Here is a 22,530-nt window from a genome sequence, read left to right as displayed (position 1 = left end):
GGGACACGATACAGCTAGTATTAAATACATTCTTCTTTAGAAATATTTTATATGAAACTTAAATAAATATGAAAGTAAACAAATAAATCTATAATATAAAGCTGAATGTGTGTGTGTATTTTTTTTACACAGTGGTCACCACTTATCAAGGCCGGGAAGCCACTCAGGGATAAGGGTTATTGCAAGTACATTACGTTAGTGTGGAGATTTGATAAAGTGTTTACTTAAGGGGGCGGTTCATTAGGAATTTGTTAACGTTGGACTTGAAGCCTTCCAAGTTGTAGTCAGGTGGGAAGCAGGCAGACGGAACAGAGTTCCACAAGCGTGCAGTTCTAAGAAAGAAGCTTTGTTCATGGAATCCACGTTTTGATTTAGGCACAGATATAGAGTGGGGGAAATTTTTCACAGTGGATTCAGCTAGACGGATGTTTTTCGTGAAAGATTGGCGCGGGGGGACCAGAGATTGGAGTTCAGACGAGCACCTGCCATGGAAATAACGATAAAACAAGGATAGGCTCGCAACGTCTCTTCTGTGGGAGAGAGGTTGCAGGGTAGAGAAAAGGGCATCCTACACTAAGCCACGAAGTCTATTTTGTACTCTGTCAAGGCAGGATAAGCTGTTTTTAGAAGCTCCTGCCCAGATATGGCAGCAGTACTCCATCTTTGGACGTACTTGGCTTTTATATAGATAGAGAATTGCATCAGTAGTGAGATATCTTCTAGAGCGGTAGAAGGATCCCATCATCTTTCCAGCGACCTTGGCAACAGACTTGATGTACGTATTCCATTTCAGATCAGGAGTAAAGGTCAACCCCAGAAGCTTGTCAAAACACGGGGCCTCTCCCAGACGAGAGCCATCCATCCCAATTGATGCCAGATGGGGATCAGAGCGTTGATGATGTAAGGATAGGAGCTTGGTTTTAGATGGATTAAAGGTAACCAGCCACGTCTTCCCCCACTGAACCACGCGCTCGAGATTAGAGGAGAGAGAATCAGAGAGAACTTTGTCATTTACAGCCTTTGATGTGTTGCCGTAGATGGTCGTGTCATCAGCATAGATGTCAACAAATGATTTAAGTATGTGTTTAGGGAGGTCATTGATGTAGATCAGGAAGAGAGTTGAGCCCAGGATTGACCCCTGAGGGACTCCAGCATTAATACTGCAAGCCTCTGATTTTTGTCCATCGACCACTACTCTTATGAGACTATCGGAGAGAAATAATTTAATGATTGAGAAAACATTTCCAGTTATACCGTAGCTGGAAATCTTGTGAAGTAGACCCGTATGCCATGCCTTGTCGAAGGCCTTTGATATGTCAAGAGCAATTGCCCTAGAAAGGAAGCCTTTGTCAAGAGATTCACTAATCCTGTGAGATATAACCGTCAGCACATCTGCGGTAGATCTTGCAGAGCGGAAACCATATTGTGTGTCACTAAGAAGGTTGTTTCTGCTGAGGTGGTTGATTATTTCTCTATTTAATATGGATTCCAGCAACTTACTCATAACACACATGAGACTTATTGGTCTATACTGAGAGGGAGATGACTTATCACCTGAATTCTTAAATACAGGGCATACTGATGAGGTATTCCAGGGAGTCCGAAAGCAATTCTCCTTAAGGCAGCGCTTAAACAGTTTCGTAAGTATGGGAGCAAGTTCTGGTTGAAGCTTTTTTAACACTATAATTGGGATGCCGTCAGGGCCAGTTGCTTTACTGGAATCAAGGTTCTTGATTAGCTTGGCGACCTCATGCACAGATATTTGTATGTTACCTAGCGTGTTCTGTGTTATAGGAGGAAATATGGGGAGTTGATGGCCTTCCTCGCATAGGGTAGAATTAGCTGCAAAGTTCTTTGCAAATAGTTTGGCCTTGTCTGACGCTGACGAGATGACTTCTGGTCCATTGATAATGGTTGGGATTGAACGCACACTTCTGTTCAGGATCCTATTTGTTAACTGGTGGGAACCAAGCCGCTGATTAAACAGACTGGGCATATAGTTCTTTTGCATTTTTTATTACTCTTTTACAGTGGTTGCTGGCAGACCTGAAAGCAGCTGTAGTCTCAGTGCATCTATTACGTTGGTAGCTATGGAAAAAGTGATTTCTGTGCGCGATAGCAGCAGCACATTCTGGGAAGAACCATGGCTGGCTGTTAGGTTTTTGTTGGAATTTTTTAGATGGTATGAATTGGTCTATGCCTACAATTAACCATTCGGTCAGATCTGATACTATAGAGGACACTTCCTTTTTAAACATGGAGTGCAGAGGTAAATCAGATATGAATGTACGGAAGCTATTCCAGTCAGCCATAGAGTATCGGTATACAGTACGTGGAGGGGTACGTCTGGGGACATTACATTTCGTTTTTATCTTAACTGATACGACGGAGTGGTCGGAGGATCCTAGAGGAGAATGAACGGAACATGAACATAGCTCAGGGGAAGTTGAGAGAAAAAGGTCTAGGAGGCTTGCATATTGACCGGGTGTATCGGGCACTCGGGTGGGTTCGCGAACAATCTGAGTGAGGTCATAAGCAATGGCAAAATCATGACAAAACCTCCCCTCATCGTCTGTCTTATTTGAATGGGTCAGCCATTTCACGTTATGGACATTGAAGTCACCAGATGTGGATGTTAGCCGAGGGATTTGCAGACAGGATGTGGTCTATTTTCTCAGATATGCTCTTAAAGATAGTAACTCCGCTGTTGTAGGGCCGATAGAGGGCAAATATAAATGCAATGGTGTTAGCAAGTGCAACCATGAAGCACATATAGGGTAAATTAGGATCTTCTCTAGAGATATCCCTGCCACACGGGAAGCCATCTTTAATGTATGCACATATTCCGTGCCCATGGCGACCTTGGGGGTCAGATTTAGCTGTTAAGTTAGAGTATCCGTTAATTATGAACTCATCTAGGGAAGTGGTCGGCCCTATTCCAGTTTCGCTTAGAAATAATATGTTCGGTTTCGTCTCCTGTAATTGGGTTTCAACCTCTGGAAGGTTGGAACGTAGACCCCTGATGTTGGAGAAGGAGACCTGGTAGTAGGGGTCTACGTTAGAAGATGGGGTTCTAGGTTTATTCGAGTTTTTATTCTGGAGATATTTCATGTTGAGGTTTTGGGATTTGTGGAACAGGTCGGCATACTTGGTTAGAGTGTGTAGTCACGAATAGGCTCCTATATGGTTGACTATTTTTTAAAAAAAACTGATTACATATAATGATAGAAGATGTATCGAGACACAGGAATGGGTATGTTTGATCTGGCAAAACGGTTGTTCATTAAAATTGTGGGGTCTGCGTTCGCGCCTGGTGCACAAAGTATGGAAATAAAAAATTTAAAAATAAAAAAAAAACGTTTACAAGTGTTTTCGATATAGATGTACATAATAATACTTTGATAAGTATGTTTTAACTTACATAGGGATGGTATAATAAAATTGTGTAGTCTGCGGTCGCGCCTGGCCTCCATAGAAGGGAAAAAGGCACTAACTTTAATAAAGACTTTTCATATCTATCTGCGTAAGTATACTTAGATAATTATGTTTTAGTTTGAAGAAATATGGTATAATAAAATTATGGGGTGTTCGTTCGCGCCTGACCTCCATAGAATGGAAATATGTCACAAAGTTTAAGTTTTTTTTAATATAGATCCACAGAATATTGTGATGTGTTTCAGTTTGAACAGGTATGGTATAATAAATTATTGGGTTTATCTATTTTATTTTTACTTTCATCATATTTTGCTTTGGTTTTGATACCCCCAAATTCGAAGCTATCTCTTTACAACCCTTCTTTTTCATAACCTATCATACTTTGATAAATCAGAGTCCATTTTATGTAGGCTGTTTTTGAACCCAGTCAACGACGGGTACTTTTGCTAGTAGTAATATAAATTCAGAAAAATAACAAAAGAAGGGAGGTAACAAGTAGTAAAATAGATTCGTCAAAACTATTAAATGTAGTATTTTTGTTGCAACTGGAAGTGAATCAATTGCACCAAACATGACCCCCATCCCCAATAGAACGGATAAAAATACATTGTATTTCGATCAATGGATTTCTGAGAAATTACTTTTTTATGCGCTCTCATTATGTGAACGTTTTCCTAAACCAAACGTTGGCAATGTTTGGAGAAGGATCGTTGAACGAATAGTTTCGCAAAGAATGTATAAAAACAAAATAAGCAAAAATGACTTCTATAGGTCAGCGAGGGTAATAAAATATCCAGGCTGCCAATTTGGTGCGATTCTATCCGTAGTTTTTTTTGAAGTATGCAGACGTTTTCGAAGTTATCCGCCAGTAAAAAGTGGAGTCATCTTTTTTTCATTTCTGAAGCCTTTCGATTATTTCAATTGCTCAGATTTCTATCTTCATCTCGGATGTTATTTTCATATTTATAAATTTCAACATCCTTGCACCTTTTTAAAGTTGGTTGTCATTATGTCGAATTTCAAAAACCTTTAGGCACCTACAGAAATAGAAAGAATGTTTGCCTTTTCCTGCCTGGTGTATAAACGTGTTTGGACAACATGAGTTGCGCGATTCAGTTGGTCAATTATGTAGATAATTGTAATTACGTGAGCGAAATTTTAATTTTCCTTTATTTAGACTAGATATATATGTATACTAGCTGTCTATTTCCGGTGTTGCCAGGTAAAAAACATATTTAGTAACATTTTTAGTCATTTTTTAAGCATTTCGATGATTTGGATTATTTTCATCTCGGTTGTATTTTAATATTTATAAATTTCGACATCCTTTGCACCTTTTCAAAGTTGGATGTCACTATGTCGAATTTCAAAAACCTATACGCACTTTAAAACTGAATATTTTACTTCATCCGCTAGAAGTAACTACTACCGTACTCTTCGGGGAGGTCGGTTTCTTTAGGCTACTTAGCCAGGATTTCATTTGAAATTTTTTACTCTACTTTTCTTACTTTGAATAGGAAAGAATCATCACTTTTTTCAGACTCTTATTTCTTTTATTTTTTGTTATTACAAATGATACAGATGGAGGACCAAGTCCTATTTCATCAAGCCTGATAACTGACTTTGTTTGATTTCTCTCATGTGTTGAGTGCCACTTACAGAGATAGAAAGATGGTTTGCCTATTTCAGCATGGTGTATAAACGTGTTGGGACACCATTTTTATTCCGAGTACTGGCCTACCGGTGCGTATTTTTTTTTTTTTTTTTTTTGTATTTAATGTGGGGATGTCATGAGTTCTGCAATGCAGTTGGTTAATGATATAGAGAACTGTAATAATATGAGTGAAATTTTACTTTTCCTTTTTTTTAAGACTAGATATATATGTATACTAACTGTACATACCTGGTGTTGCCAGGTAAGAATTTATTGCCGGGCGAAGGGTTTAGTCACATAATATTTAAGACACACGAAACATTCTTAATTGATACAATTTTCCTGAGAGTTTATCATATTTTGGATTTTTGAAAGCATAAAACATAGTCATCTTCATCTATGAAATTCAAACAAATAAATAAAATCTTGTAGGTTAAAGGGAAATAACACGAAAAAAATGTCTAAATCAATAAACTCTACATCGTGGAAGTAAAAAGAAAACATGTCCATCTGAAAGTTTGAAAAGTAAAGAAAGAAATATTTTTTGTAAATAAATGTAACATTTTACATGCAGCTTATGTTAGTTATCATAATAATAATAATTAAAAATGCACTAAATTAAATGCAAAATATATTCATTTAAATTAGCTTTGATAATATTTCTAAATAGTATGCTTAAAATAATTTTATTTTAATTTCTATTAAAAATTTACAGCTAATTATTAAAACAGATTTTCTTTAATGTAATATGCAAATGAACCTTTTGAATGTTGATTCATTTTGAATAAATAGTAATATATAGAAAGCATGCAGGAATAACAGTGTATAAGAGTCTGTTTTCAGTATTAAAATCTATTTATGAAACAGTCTACCTATTGTATACCCAATTGTGAACAAAGAAACAAACAGGAATACAACTTTATTATATAAGATGAAAAGTTTACTGGGACTTTTTCTTTTTTAGTTATTCGTTTTAATTCAAGCATGCGTGTTGTTTGCCCTTTAACGTGTTTGCTTTTTTGTTCGTTTACGCTGGGTCTTTGTGTTCTTATCTTGTTTAAATATCAATTCTGTATTAATTTATAATTCGTCATAGAAATTCTGGTACAAGAAGGTTAGCTTCTCGGTGCATAAATTAATGTCAGTAAACATACTTTTTATGTTGAGAAAGGGAGACGGATGAGTAGGGAGAATGCAATGTGGAGGAAAAAGAAGCAATTTCTGCGTGATAGCAAGACTGAGTTAGAGGTCAGAGAAGTAGAGATATGGTAACATTTTGCATAACAAAAGCAAAGTCTTTATACATACATGCGGGTGTTTACACGTGCTTTCATGCAAGAAAATACGAACGGGAGAATCCCTGATAGTTTTCTTCAGGGTTATATTAGGAGAGAGTTTACTCAGAAAAGAGGAACTAATCGTCCCATAGTTTGTTATTTACTCTTGAACATAACTTGGTAACTTAACTGAAATTCGTGACGCACACGGACAGATATCGAAGTAACATTCGTCTTAGACTATCAAGTTTACTACATTATTATATTACTTCTCGTTCACACGGCTTCTATAGATAAACTGATGTTTCTTTCAGTTCAAAAAGGTGACATCATTCATCATTGTCTGACTGTTTTGTCTACCTTTCATCTGTTGCCGCCCTGCCTTAGCCTTACTTCACTCGTCTCTGATAATGATTATATTATATTCTTTATGCAGATTAAAATTATCCTGACATGCACTAATTGTGAGACTTTTTAAAAATTCACACTAGCTAACGTAATTGCCATTGACGTAAGGGCCCCCATATAGATATGGGGGAGAATAAAGTGATGAATACTGAGGGTGGAAATATATATATATAGAGAGATGGTGGCAGCGGATGTAGATGACCAACGCAAGATTGCTACTAAACGGGAAGAGCTGTGGATATGCAAAATGCTAAAGAATTTTAGATAATAGAGTTAGCTAGCCAGCTAGTCAGCTTGCTAGATAGATAGATAGATAGATAGATAGATAGATAGATAGATAGATAGATAGATAGATAGAGAGATAGATATAATAGAAAGGACGGAAGTTAAAGGGGGAAGTAGTTGGTTGAGAACTAAAGAAGAATGAGAAGTGTGATGGAAAATCTTAATTTGATGTAAAAGACGAGGAGTATTTGGGGGTGTATGGAGAGAGATAGAAAGAGGAAAGGACGGGAAAGGGTGAGGGGAGACAGAAAGTCTCCATTATAGTAAGACTGAATAAGAAATAAGAGTAGGAGGAATATGCAAGAGGGTAACGAAAGATAGATAAATTGAGAAAGGAACCGATCTGTGCTTCCTTGAGATATAAAGTGATACACAGGTTACATAATCATCATCTGATGATTTATAAAATACATGATGTCTACAAAATTCAAGGTTTGCAAGTAAGAGATGTTAATCCTATCTAAACAAATGTCCTCCATGTCGAATCTTCACTGCCTACGGTGAAGGTTGTCTGTTCCATTAGCTTTCTGTATCAGCGAGCCACTCATTAAAACCGATAGGATGCTGCCGTCTACAGTTGGGTAAATAGGACCAATTATAACCAGCTGAAGGGATGCATGTTATTAGTTGAAGTAATGATTAAGGGGGAAGCATATGGATATTGAATGTTGCCAACGAAAATATAATCAGAAGAAAATATAGCAGGCGTAGTTAAACGGTAAAAATGAAAATAAGAGAAAATTCGTTATGAAACAGTATATATGTAAATATGATGGTTGTAGGTTCGATCTAGATAGTTCGATATATATATATATATATATATATATATATATATATATATTATGGCAAACTATATATATATATATATATCAGAATGTGAGAGCATATAATAATTATTTCAGCAGCTAGACAATGTCACAGCTCACTAGGGCCATGAAAGCCAACAAACCTTTAGTCCAAGACTCGAGTTTCACGCTCATTTGGGTTCATTAGTTAGGCACATCCGGACTTTGGATTCGAAACCCGAGCGTCTTGAATACGAGGCAAGCACTCTACCAACTGAGCAAACACACAAGAAAGTCTTACTAACTATCACGGATCAAGTAAAACGCAACGAAAGCCAACAGTGGGATAAACCTACTTTCGTCTCAAATAAGGGATGTGATCATCGCAAGCAGCTATAACCCAAGTCGATGTGTCATATATTTAAAAAGTTTTTTTTATGGTATAAAATTAGAATTGGAGGGAAGATCGATGCAGGGAACAAAAAAAAAAATAGACACTAAAAATAGCCAAAGACTATTCGACTAAAATAAATTTTTAAAAAACGAATCTCGAGGTACCTTTCAGCCGACCCTTGTCAAGAGATCACGTCGGCAGCGATTAAAATAAAACAATTTATACAATTGAAAAATGGAGGTGAAGTGTCTATTTTTCTCCCTGCCTCTATCATCCCTCAAATTCTAATGACTCCACTTATCCTTTTATATATATATATATATATATATATATATATATATATATATATATATATATATATATATGAGCAGAGAAACATACGTTGTCTAAGATTGAATGAAGGTCAACAGATGTTTCACAATTTCATCCGTTTTTTGTCATCGAAATTGGTGAAATCGCCATTTTTAATCAAATCGATGAATTACCTACTTTAGTTAGGGATATATACATTGTGACCCTATCGCTTGGGCCAGTATCTTTCAGTGTGTCTAGCAACGTGAGATTCAAACCCTCGGCAAGATATGGTGGGACTAGAACCAACTATTAAGTTGAGAAGGATCTAATTTTGTATTCAAATGATGTACTTTCAAATAAGTTTTAGTTATGTTATAATACGTTTATTTATATCATTTTAAAGAATGTATTTCACTTAATCTAATCGTTTAAATTACAATCGTTGTAGAACAATTATGTCTTCTTTTTAGATCTTTGAATTCAAAATGGAAAAAGGCAAATTGTTACAATTTTCTTGGTTCAATTCAGGCAAGGCCGAGAAGTTGCTGAAACAATTAGCGATATCAACAAATTTTGATCCAGGAACCACGACTGAACGCACAGCACATTAGTGGTTTAAAAAATTTTGTGGCAGCGATGATAGTCAGAGATGACGATAACGACCAATACTCGAGTTTCACGCTCATTTGGGTTCATTAGTTAGACACATCCGAACTTTGGATTCGAAACCCGAGCGTCTTGCATACGAGGCAAGCACTCTACCAACTGAGCAAACACACAATGAAGTCTTACTAACTATCACGGATCAAGTAAAACGCAACGAAAGCCGACAGTGGGATAAACCTACTTTCGTCTCAAATAAGGGATGTGATCATCGCAAGCAGCTATAACCCAAGTCGATGTGTCATATATTTAAAAAGTTTTTTTTATGGTATAAAATTAGAATTGGAGGGAAGATCGATGCAGGGAGCAAAAAAAAAAAATAGACACTAAAAATAGCCAAAGACTATTCGACTAAAATAAATTTTTAAAAAACGAATCTCGAGGTACCTTTCAGCCGACCCTTGTCAAGAGATCACGTCGGCAGCGATTAAAATAAAACAATTTATACAATTGAAAAATGGAGGTGAGGTGTCTATTTTTTCTCCCTGCATCTATCATCCCTCAAATTCTAATGACTCCACTTATCCTTTTATATATATATATATATATATATATATATATATATTTATATATATATATATATGATAGGAGAAACATACGTTGTCTAAGATTGAATGAAGGTCAACAGATGTTTCACAATTTCATCCGTTTTTTGTCATCGAAATTAGTGAAATCGCCATTTTTAATCAAATGGATGAATTACCTACTTTAGTTAGGGATATATACATTGTGACCCTATCGCTTGGGCCAGTATCTTTCAGTGTGTCTAGCAACGTGAGATTCAAACCCTCGGCAGGATATGGTGGGACTAGAACCAACACTTAAGTTGAGAAGGATCTAATTTTGTATTCAAATGATGTACTTTCAAATAAGTTTTAGTTATGTTATAATACGTTTATTTATATCATTTTAAAGAATGTATTTCACTTAATCTAATCGTTTAAATTACAATCGTTGTAGAACAATTATGTCTTCTTTTTAGATCTTTGAATTCAAAATGGAAAAAGGCAAATTGTTACAATTTTCTTGGTTCAATTCAGGCAAGGCCGAAAAGTTGCTGAAACAATTAGCGATATCAACAAATTTTGATCCAGGAACCACGACTGAACGCACAGCACATTAGTGGTTTAAAAAATTTTGTGGCAGCGATGATAGTCAGAGATGACGATAACGACCAATCAGGAGTTTAAAATCAGTCGAAGTTTAAAACCAAAAGATTGATTCCATGACCAAAGCTTCTTTCTCTTCTGCCTGTTTCCCACCTGACTACAAGTTGGATGTCTTCAAGTCAAACATAAACAAATTCCTGATGAACCGCCGCTTAAGTAATCCATTTTATCAAAACTCCAATACTAACCATTACTACGATACTATCCCATTGATTACTGTGCACGCAATAACCCTTATCCCCAAGTGGCTTCCAGGCCTTGATAAGTGGTGACTTCCATGTAAAAAAGCCAATTTACGCACAGCTGTTCGAGAACTTGCTTTTGAAGTAGACGTTAGATACACGACAGTTTCAATTATTTGACAGAGATTGGAAAGACAAAAAAATATTTGATAAATGTGGGTGACTCACGGATTAAACGATAACCAAGGCGTTTCTTTTGGTTGTCGTTCAATTCGTGAGGCACTCATCAATGTTTTTTGTCTTTCTGATCTTTCTTAAGTTGTTGGAAATTCAGAAGAAAATTCTCGATGCCCAACCACTACGCTCATCAATTTCAAGATTTTCGTCGCCGCCACGAAATATTTTTCCACTACTATTGCGCTGTACGTTCTGTAGTGGTTCCTAGGCCAAACGTTTCGTTCGTTGATATCGCGAACTGTTTCAGTTACATAATTTGAAATCAAAATTAAAAATCTCGTAAGAACGTTTTCTTAACTTAATATATGCAAGTAAACACACTCGTTTATATATACACTAACACCACAGAACATATACACATACCCATTCGGGGTTTTATAGTTTTGCCTGGCGCTAGTGTTTCTCTTCGCGGAATCTGATGAATGATGATGATCGTCAAGTCAATTTAATGATTGTCAAGTTTGTTTAATATTAATAAATATAACAAAAGATAAAAGCGACACAAGGAGACGTTCGCTGAGAGTTCCTATCGTTGGTTTAGCTGGAGAAAATTTACTCAGAAGAGAGAGACTAATATTATTGTAGCTAGTTATTTAATTCTTAAACTTAATTTTATAACTTAACGGAAATGAATAACGGTGTCTCGTTCGCATGGCTTTCCGCAGAGATTTATTAGAAAACATTAGTTGCTCTAATCGAAGGCCAGACGTATTCGTTACATATTCTCTGTTTTGCCTACCCTATTTGACGCTTTACCCCTGTCTGAACTTTATGTCACTAACTTTTAATTCAACTTGTGTAAGGATTCTGTTTTACAGATCTGTTTTATCATGCACTCACGGCGACGTTTTGCAGAATTCACATTAGCTAACTTACTCGTCACTGATGTAGGCTCCCAATTATCTAATATAATATTCCTTCAACATTACGAATTCATTTATTAAGTATTAAATTCTTTTTAAAACATTAAATACTCTAAATGTGAATTCATTTATTAATTATTGATGTTACAAGAAAGGTTCCTCTTTTCTTGTAAGTAAGAAAAACATTAGATAAGTCAAAATAAGATTAGGATAAGCCGAGGTTTGAACTTTGTAAGCAAGGTTCAGAAATGGAATTTAGCATTGTTCAGTTTCACATAAAATAGTTTAGATATGTTGTTGTAAAAGGAATTTTGATTGTTCAATTCTTTTTATGAAAACTGAATTAAAATAAGGTCAGCTAGAAAACAATGAACAATGCAATTTAAATACGTTGAAAAATAAGTTAGGTCGAAAAATAGGTTAGTGAGAATTCTTTATCTGCAGAAATGGTTTGAAAACATGTACCGAACCATGCATGTTTAGGCCACGTAGGTCGATCACGTTGACAGACACACGTATGACGTCATGACAGAAATGAATTCTCAATATAGGGGCTAGTTCGGTCGAAGAAGAAGGCAGTCAGCAAAGGCAGTCAGAGGAGGGTCCCTTTAGAAACGAAGGGAAAACCTTTAATCATGTAGCCGACTTTCAATTCTGTAATCTTATGATCATTTCGACCGGTCAAATGGAATAAAAGAAATATCATATTTCTGTAACTGCCGTCTTCGTGTCATCATTCTACCAAATTGAAGGTAATGTGAAATCATCGATATTAATGAACTTTGTATAACCCATCCTAAGTGCTGTGTCCCCCTCTCTATTATAAGTAATGACTGTCCCCTCTTGTGGTAAAGGAACTGATTACCCTCAACCAGTCCAATATCTGTTACAGGAAACCACTGACTGTAAAGTGTATAAATGTCATCACTCTTCTTCCCCTCATCAATATATATGTACCTCGTCTCTCTCCAATATGAACCACCCTATTATATAATATCTCATAGATTTGGTAACTGTGACCACTATTATTCAACATGAATAAATTGAAAAAAAAACTTCGCGTTACCACGGAAACACAACGTAAGTATCCATTGAAAAAAAAAAACAAAGAAAAAATGCTAGACGGAATTAAAAAAATAATTAAGGAGAAAAAAGAAGAGATGCATACACACATAAGCACAGTATAAAAAATCTAGACGAAATACACACATACACACAATGAAAAAATGTATACATTCTTACCAGAAAAAATGTCGGTATGCCGCAACGAAAAAGTAAAAAAAAAAAACATGGAAACATATATGAAGGTTATAAGGTACGTTAGCATAAACCATGTATAAATACTATCGTATTCTGCGTAATTCATTGATAAAAGAATTGTTTTGTTTTAAAAATATAGACAAACATACACAGAAAAATTTTAGGTCATTATTGTTGTTATAAAATTTAAGTCAATATGTCAAGTTACAGATCTGAATTGCTGAATTTAAGCTGTCAATCAAACAGGAATTTCCACAACTGTTGCACTTTTAAACAGCGTACTAATGCACTTTTGTGATAAAGGCAATTTTGTGTTCATAGTTGAACTTTTCAGTTTTTCGTGTTTTATTTGTGTTGTTTTTGAAAAAAAAGTGGCAATTTTTTGACGGACTTTGTTGAATTGCTGTTGTTGTTGTTGCAAATGATTTGCTGCGGTATAGTCACTGCTTGCAACAACACGTTTGTCAAAGTCAAGTAAATATCTGACGAAGAGATCTTTCTCGAAATATTATATTGCACGGACATACCACCAGACCGACTTTCCCAGGTAACCACTGTGCAAATATAAATATACTGCGTATATGAAATATGAATATGTACACATGTATTTATAAGTTGCATTAATAAATTTCTCACCTGCTTCAGCTTGTGTCTTTCTGTTACTTCTGCATTGTACCGCCTTCTACAATTCCATTTAACTATATATATATATATATATATATATATATATATATATAAAATATATTTTAGTCATCGACATACAGACCTGTTTCGTTGTTTCACAACTCATCAGTGCCGCTAGACTAACACCTCTCCCAAGCCGAGGATCGAACCTAGAACCGTCGTGATGACAGTCGGCAGTCCTACCCCCTGACTACGGAATCGATGGCCGAAATTAAACTGTCCGAACGTCTATTTAAATAAACATCCGTCCGCCACTCGTAGAGGGCTCAAACGTTTGTTTGTAAACAAACCGCGAGCTTCGCATATATATATATATATATATATATATATATATATATATCCGCCGTCTATCCTATATATGAATGCCCCCGTCTCTATTTTCAATGTACCCGATATATGTCTCTCCAATATGAACATCCGGCGATATATGTCTCTCCAATATGAACATCCGGCCATACAACATTGAATCCTTTATAAATAAAATGAACACTTTATGCTGTTTAAAAATAATAAGTACTTTAATAACGAATGCATTTAATAAATATTTAATACTTTTTAAAATAATACATATCCTAAATACGAATTCTCTTATTGAATATTAAACCCTTTTTAAGACTATAAATACTCTCGATACGATATTATTTATTAAAGATTTAATCCTTTTTAAAACAATAAATACTCTCGATGCGAATTCATTTATTAAATATTTAATTTTTTTAAACGATAAATACTCTCAATTCGATATTATTTAATAATAAATTAATTATTTCAAAACGAAAAATACTCCCGATGCGAATTCATTTATTTATCCCTTTTAAAACAATAAATATTCTTTATATGATGTTTTTTTATTTATTTAATGTCTAATTCTTTTTAAAGCTATAAATACTCTCAATACGCATTCATTTATTAAATAATAATTTTTTAAACAATAAATATTCTCAATACCAATTCATTTATTATATTTTAATTTTTTTTAAACATTAAATATAATAAATATCAATTCATTTATTTTATTTTTTATTTTTTGAAACAATACATATTCCAAAAATGAATTCATTTATTTTATATTTTATAATTTTTAAAACAATAAATATTCTCGATATATATTCTTTCGTGAACTATTTAATGGCCGGAACACTAGAGGACGACCTCCAATCTGTAGTGGAATAAGTAATCATACTTAAGAAAAACAGCGCATACCTTCTAACCGTAGCATAAAACTAAAGAAGGTTTATTTTAGTTCTACTTTCACGTTTGACGATATTGTAATACTATATATATATATATGTCTGTGTGTGTGTGTGTGTGTATTTTGACAGCAAGTTGTTATTAAAGCATGTCTGATTGAACATGCCAGAGTTATTCTTTTTTCACATTTTTTAAAATATCTTTTCAAATCGACGAGCGGTCTTTTTTCATTCCAACTGGCATGTTGTATATTATGGCGCCCAAAAGTTGTTGTTCAGCCATATTCTTCTCAAGCGCTATTTCTTTCTATCGGCGCACCCGATTGTCGTCAGGAACGATTGTTGTTGTCGTTTCTTTTTTTTTCTTTCATTTATGTTTTCTTTTTAACTCTGAAAAGAAAATAATTCTGTCGTTTTCAATCAGACTTGCTTGGATATATATATATATATATATATATATATATATATATATATATATATATATATATATATATATATGGTTTTAAATAAAATAGTAGGCGGAAGTTTCTCGAGAGCTCTTTCGGCTATCATCTCTTCAGGAGTAAATCGATAGCAATCTAAATAGTATTGTGACGAAAATAAATTGGGGAAATTTATTTAATGTGCCAACGTACGGGGACATTAAATTTATTTACGTTTAAAAAACGATTAAAAATGTTGGCACAACGAGGGAGAAAAAAAAAGCGGGAGAAAAAATTCAAAGTTCCCCAAAGAGAAACAATGCGTTTGATGTTTCCTTTTGCCGGCACAAAGAAGGTTGATGCACCGCGATAGAGACGGTCTCCCAAATCTTTAAATGGTTTTTGGAGCACCTCGAACCAATCTATTTTATATCTATCCGTACAGCACGGGTTGTCAACCAAATGCTGGCCAATAGCAGAGTCCAAGGCTGCAGAAGGAGGGAGACCACCGAACCCCATCCTCCCTTGTCTGATCTTCGATGGAACATGCTGGTTTATACGAGTGAAAAGGTGCAAGGATGTTCGCCCAACATAACCAGCATCGCACTGGCATTTAAACTGATATACAATATTACTATTTTGGATGTAAGGCAAACTATCCTTGCGGAAAGACGGAAAAGCAGGTCTCGTAGTATATACCACACGCAAGGTCACCGAATTGAAGCAATCGTAAATACTTCTTCGAATCTGTTTTGAAATTATATTACTCCCCTCCCCTATCCACGGTAATTTCAAATAAACCGGGCATTTCAAGGGTCCAAACTTTTTAGGGGATCTAAAATCCGCAACCTTTTTGAAAATACAATCATCAATAAGGTCAACAGGATAACCATTATTGATGAATATTTCCCTGATCTTATCGAGTTCGACATCTAATCTGTTAGGCGAACAAATCATGAGGGCTCTATGTACCAAAGTATTAATTAAGCCGACCTTACGTGATTTAGGTACAAAAGACAACCAGTTCACATATAGGCCAGTAAATGTCGGTTTTCTATAAACTGTAGTGAGAAAGCCCCCCCCCTTGAGCGTTCGACAAGAACATCCAAGAAAGGAAGCGAATTGTCCTTCTCACTTTCCATAGTGAACTTAAGAGCCCCATGTAAAGAATTCAACCTATTAAAAAAATATCGACGCTTCACTTTGCGAAGGAAAAATAGCAAAAGTGTCGTCAACATATCTGAAATATGCAGTGGGTTTAAATGTAGAATTAAACATAACGGATTCATAGTACCCGACGAAAATATCCGCTAAAGTTGGGGCCAACGGACTCCCCATTGAAACCCCGTCAACCTGACAGTACATAATATCACAAAAACTAAATTCCACGGATTTCGTACACATTAAAATGAGTTCAATAAGAATCTCTTTAGAAAACCGTGGAGCAGTCAGGCGACCATCATATAAAGCGTCGGCACATATGCGTATAGTCTCATCCAACGGTATGTTGGTGAAAAGACTAGAGACATCAAATGAGCACATGAAAGACGTCTCTGCATTAGAATCCAACCCACGTACACAATCAACGAACCGAAATATAATTCCTTCATCCTCAACTGGGCACATTTCTACAGAGAGGGGTCGCTTTTTTCGATTGACTAGCCTTAATTTAAGCCTACGTCACTTTCGGCTTGGTGATGGGCGCAACAGCAAAGACGTCAAGTTTTTGTTTCTTTTACGTTCTTTTCCTTCTTTTAAGGTACGGATTCGAGCCTACCTGCGTATTACCACTTATTTTATTTTATTTTTTTTTTGCTCAACACACACCTCCAATCACCCGTGCAACACCGGACACCCAGGCAGGTCTATCATATAAATCTCATCTGTCTGTTTAAATATATGTATGTATGTATGTATGTATGCATGTATGTATGTCTGTATTAAACTTTCGACAGAGGCAACGGATTTTTCACGAGATCGGTATCATTTTGAAGCTTGAACCTTCGGACGACAAATATCAGAAAATTGGCTGGAAATATTAATTTCTTCATCCTCAACTAGGCATTTTTCTTACAAGGAAAGGTCGCTTTTTTTGCCGATATTTTCGAAAGTCATCCCCTCTTTTGGATTGATTAGCCTTAATTTAAACCTTCGTTACTTCCGTTTTGGCGATGGACGCAACAGCAAAAACGTCACGGTTTTCTTTCTTTTTTTTCACGTTCTTTTCCTCCTTCGCGATACGGGTTCGATCCTTCCTGCTCACTACCACTTTTTTCTTTTTCTTTTGTTTTTTTTGTTTGTTTGTTTTTTTGTTTGCTCAGCGCACACCTCCAAACACCCGGCCAACGCTGGGTACCATAACTAGTTTTTAAGAAAAGAATGTGTAGCGTGATAAAATGCGTACGAACATGAAATTATTATTATCTTGTATTTGTACACAGACGTGAATCTGCTGGTTTATAATGTCGAAGCCGAATGTTAGTATTGTGGAAATTTAAGAGGACTTTCTAATTTGGATTTCAAGCCACTCGCCGAGTTCGATGAGAGGACAAAACCTAGTAATCACGTTTTATCCAGGTCTCAACAGGTTCAGTCCGTTTCAGACTAATTCTCTCTTCAACTAGACCTGAAAAGTTAAGTGGATGGCAATCAGTTTTCGATTTTGGATATTTTAAACTTAAAATCAGAAAATACGGTGACTATCAACCCTTGAAAACTTTCAGGAGAGCATGGGCCATCGATACAGGAAAAAAAATGAGTACCTTGTTCAAGTTAGAACTGGAAGAACTAGTTGGTTAAGAGTAAAAAATAATTTGGTCAGGATTTTTCATCAAAACAAGCACATAAACTTTATCCGATTTTTTTTTTTAGCAACGATACTCTAGAAATTATTAGTTTTTTTTTATTTTTCCTGTTTTGTTGAGATAAGTAAATACGTTTATCATTATATGACGTTTGACCGTTGGGTCATCCAATAAGCTTGCGTCAAATTGTTTGAATCATGAGAAAATGAGTTTGCACATTCCGTTATATCTATATATAAATAAACTTGAAATTGTCTGTGTGTGTCTGTGTGTGTACATTTTCCTATCAAACTACTCTGTCAATTTTCAGTCTGCGGACTTGCGATTTGACATAAGGTGGCTTGAGATTTAGAAAAATCTTTTTAATCGGGTTTTGGCCAGAAATTTGGCTTCCAGGGCGTCAAACTCAACGACTGACCTTTGAAAACTCTACCAAAAACCTCCGCATACTTTGGGTCTAAACACTTGAAATTTTAGATTTAGGTAACTTGGGCATGGATCAAATTTTTAAATTCAGTTTTTGCTCAAAGTAATAAATGTAAAGAAGTCAAAATTGGGGTCCAAGTTTTAAAAAAAATGGAGCTTGAGGTCTCTACCAAATTACTCAGCCGATTTTTGGTCTAATCATTTAAAATTTTACATGAAGTGTATTCAGACATGAAGCAAGCTTTTAATCGGGTTGTGACCGAAACTTTGGCTGCCAAGGGGGCAGAGTTCAAAATGTGTGACCTTTGCGGTGTCTAGCAAACTATTCAGCCAATTTTGGGTCTAAACATTTGAAATTTTACATAAAAGGTATTCAGACATGCAGCAAGCTTTTTAATTAGTTTTGGGGCGAAATTTTGGCTGCCAAGAGGTCAAAGTTGATATAGGTGACATTTGCAGACTCTACCAAACTCCTCCGCCAATTTTGGGTGTAAGCACTTTAAATTTTACATGTAGGTTACCTGAACATGAGTAAAAATGTTAATATATATATATACATATGCTAATATGTATATATATACATATATATATATATATATATATATATATATATATATATATATATATATATACTAGCATGGATACCCAGCGTTGCCTGGGTCGACATGAAGTTTGGTTTGGCCACACCTGCTATACTAAGAATATTGATCAGTTTTTCATTATTATATGTCAACTCCATCGTTATCCCAATAAAAATTTCCAAAATAAAAGAACGAATGAAAACACGAAAATGCACCCCCTCCCCGACAAAAGCAGAAGTACGTGACAAACTCCCCACCAGATATTTCGGCAGAAGGAATACGGAGAGAAGCTATTCTCCGGATATTGAACGCCTTTTTATGACTATATTCCAGTTTAAGCGAATTTCATTTATGCTCCCTCACTTTAGAAAGATTTGTTACAGAGTTTGTTGCAACGAACACAAACTGTATATAATTCAGTTTAAAAAAATACCAAAATAGTATTTGTTTTAACCGAAATACACATTTTTATGTTATAAAAATGATGAGTCAGTTACGATGTCAAATAAATTGTGAAGGAAAAACTGGTTAAAAACTCAAATGAAAGTTTTTGTTTTGTTTTTGTTTTAAATAAAGAATCGTAGTTGAACTTGATTTTTTTGTTTATTTTAAAATAAAGATCCACTGGACCAAAACGTTAATTGCGATCACGGAAATTATTTTATTTGAACTGATTCCAAAAATAATGCTTGAAAGTTTGTGTGAATTATTTTTAGTTTGATTATCCGCCAAAAAAAGAAAACAAAAACAAAAAGAAGAAATTTAGCGTACAAGAGAAATAACCCCAAACGCCAAACTCAAATAACTCAAACTGCTTCATAAAAAAATCGATGTCGGTAAAAATAAATTGAATTAAATATGTTATCAATATAAATGAAATTTAAGTAATAAACTTAAATAGAACTCTAAAAACAATACTCTCACTATAAACAATAACTAACACACCGCTATTTAAGAAATCGATTTCCCTTAATATAATATGCAAATGACGTCATCTCAATCGTCTATTTTACAAGAAGCATACTATATATAGGAATGAATAAAGTATTAAAGTAATGGACCTTTTTCATATATTAATCAAATTGTGAACAAACAAATAAACAAACAGACAGGAATACGAATTTATATATATATATATATATATATATATAACTGTATGTCGATAACTAAAATATATTTTATAAAGCCCCCCCCCTCTTGGGTTGAGCACCATCGTAAATAATCTCACTCGCTACTTAATTTAGCTGAAAAAATGCGAAGCTCGCGGTTTGTTTACAAACAAACGTTGAAGCACTTTACGAGTGGCGGGCAGATATTTATTTAAATAGACATTCGGACAGATTAGTTGCGGCCACCGCTTCCGTAGTCAGGAGGTAGAACTGCCGACTGTCATCACGACGGTTCTAGGTTCGATCCTCGGCTTGGGATAGGTGTTAGTCTAGCGGCACTGATGAGTTGTGAAACAACGAAACAAGACTGTATGTCGATGACTAATATATATATATATATATATATATATATATATATATATATGTATATATATATATATATATATATATATATATATGGTAGTATCAGATGGGTGATCATTTGGGAATTCTAGACGTTGTTTTTGCTCTCTGCTTATCTCGACATTTGTTCTGAACATACACTCTACTGGTTACTTTATCTCTGATAGGTGAATCACATATAGTCAATAACCGTCGTTAGGATGGTTGCTGCCTTTGACCGGCGGAGTGTGCGCTTTCTTTTCTTCTACTCCAAGCGGTTTGTCTCCGCTTCCATGAGACATACAGGGTTTAGCGATAAATTTGTCGCCCAAAAGAAAACAACACTACAACTTTATTTTAAAATTTTTATTGAAAAAATCAATTCAGGTAACTTGATTATATAGCAGAGGTGATATCTATTCAATGTAACAGCCTTCAGCCTTCAGCCTCAATCACCTCTTCGATTCGGATCCGAAACTGAGAGCATGCCTTTTCCACAAGCGCCAGTGGGCGCTCGGTGAATGAATCAGGCTGGCTTTGGTGTTGTTGTAGGTCATATGGTGATTTTCTCGACGTATGACCAAACGAAATAGTCCAGCGGGTTCAGGTCGGGGAAGAGTAGGGCAGTGAGATAAAGGTACATAGTTCTAGTCTTTCTGAAGCCAAGCTTGGTTTCCTTTGGAATTGTGAGTCGGCGGCCACCTGATTGCATCACTCTTCTGCCCATCCAGGTATACTTTGGTATATATTTTCAAGCCGAATTCAAAGATGCGAGGTGGTATGATCACTTGAAACCACACCAAAACTATTACTGGGGTCGGAAACTTCCTTGATTTGTATCCGAAGCGTTGAACCGTCCGGATTTGCATTTTGATGGTGCTCGTAATGGTCTTGTTTTCATGAATTGGATCAATGGAGAGCATGAGTTATACAGTGGCGCATCTCTGATCTCACTCGTTGAACATAGTGTCACTTTCAGACATGATAGAAGGCTTCTATAGCTCTTGGGATTCGTACACAACTGGCCAACTAGTAGATGGTCTGCAACAAAAACAGAAAACCGGTTTTCATCAAACCGAAATAGAATTATATCGTTTTTCTATGGCGACAAGTTTATCGTCCCACTCCGTACGTGATCGAACTACGCCGCTAACATTTATTCTTTGCTAGCAGTGCCCACGATTCAATAACATATGCCCAAGGCTTTGAAGCGTTTTTTATGCGTTAGTTTACCACTCCCTCCCCCTCTCTCTCTCTTTCTCTCTCTCTTTCTCTTTCTCTAGCTCTCTCTTTATATATATATATATATATATATATATATATATATATATATATATTCATACATTTGTAATATTCGTATTTGTTTCTTCCTTAGTCCGTGCGTTACGATTTGAAAAAAACAAAATACTATTTTTAAAGGCTACACGCCTTCCAAAAAAGGGCCAAATTCGCCAATTTTAACTTTAAAAGGAACAATGATAACCACGAACAAGAATATGAGCGTTACCTTCCTTTAACATAACCTTCTTTCGAATATCATTAATATATGATCATTGTTGGGAGAAAGAATTAGTAGTAATTCCGACGTTCAACGGTTCTTCACCGGAGACAGAAATCAGTTAAATATTACGTAAAAATGGGAACATTGGAAAAAAACAAGGAAAACTGTCTTCCAAGAGGTGCTGGACTGTATAACTTTATTAAGGATTGTCTTTTATAATGACATTTTGTTATTCGTATCGAACTATATAGTATATTTCCTTTCTGAGTATTTATTAGTATTTATTAATTTATCTCAATTGGGTCAGTCCCATATTTAAACTACAATGGCAACTATTACCATAGAAATGTTAATAAACATATTTGCTCTGTGTTATTAGTTTTTCTATATTAAAAAAAATTGCACTATCCAGAAAAATATTAACCTTATAAAAACATTTTTGTTCATTAAATATATTTCTCATGTCGTGGAATTTCCACAAGTCCTGCTAGTGTAAATAAAATTATTATCAACATACATTTCATGT

Source organism: Euprymna scolopes, chromosome 33, assembly GCF_053919585.1.
Source record: "Euprymna scolopes isolate OS-2025 chromosome 33, ASM5391958v1, whole genome shotgun sequence".
Taxonomy (NCBI): domain Eukaryota; kingdom Metazoa; phylum Mollusca; class Cephalopoda; order Sepiida; family Sepiolidae; genus Euprymna; species Euprymna scolopes.
Note: the sequence above shows the minus strand (reverse complement) of the source record.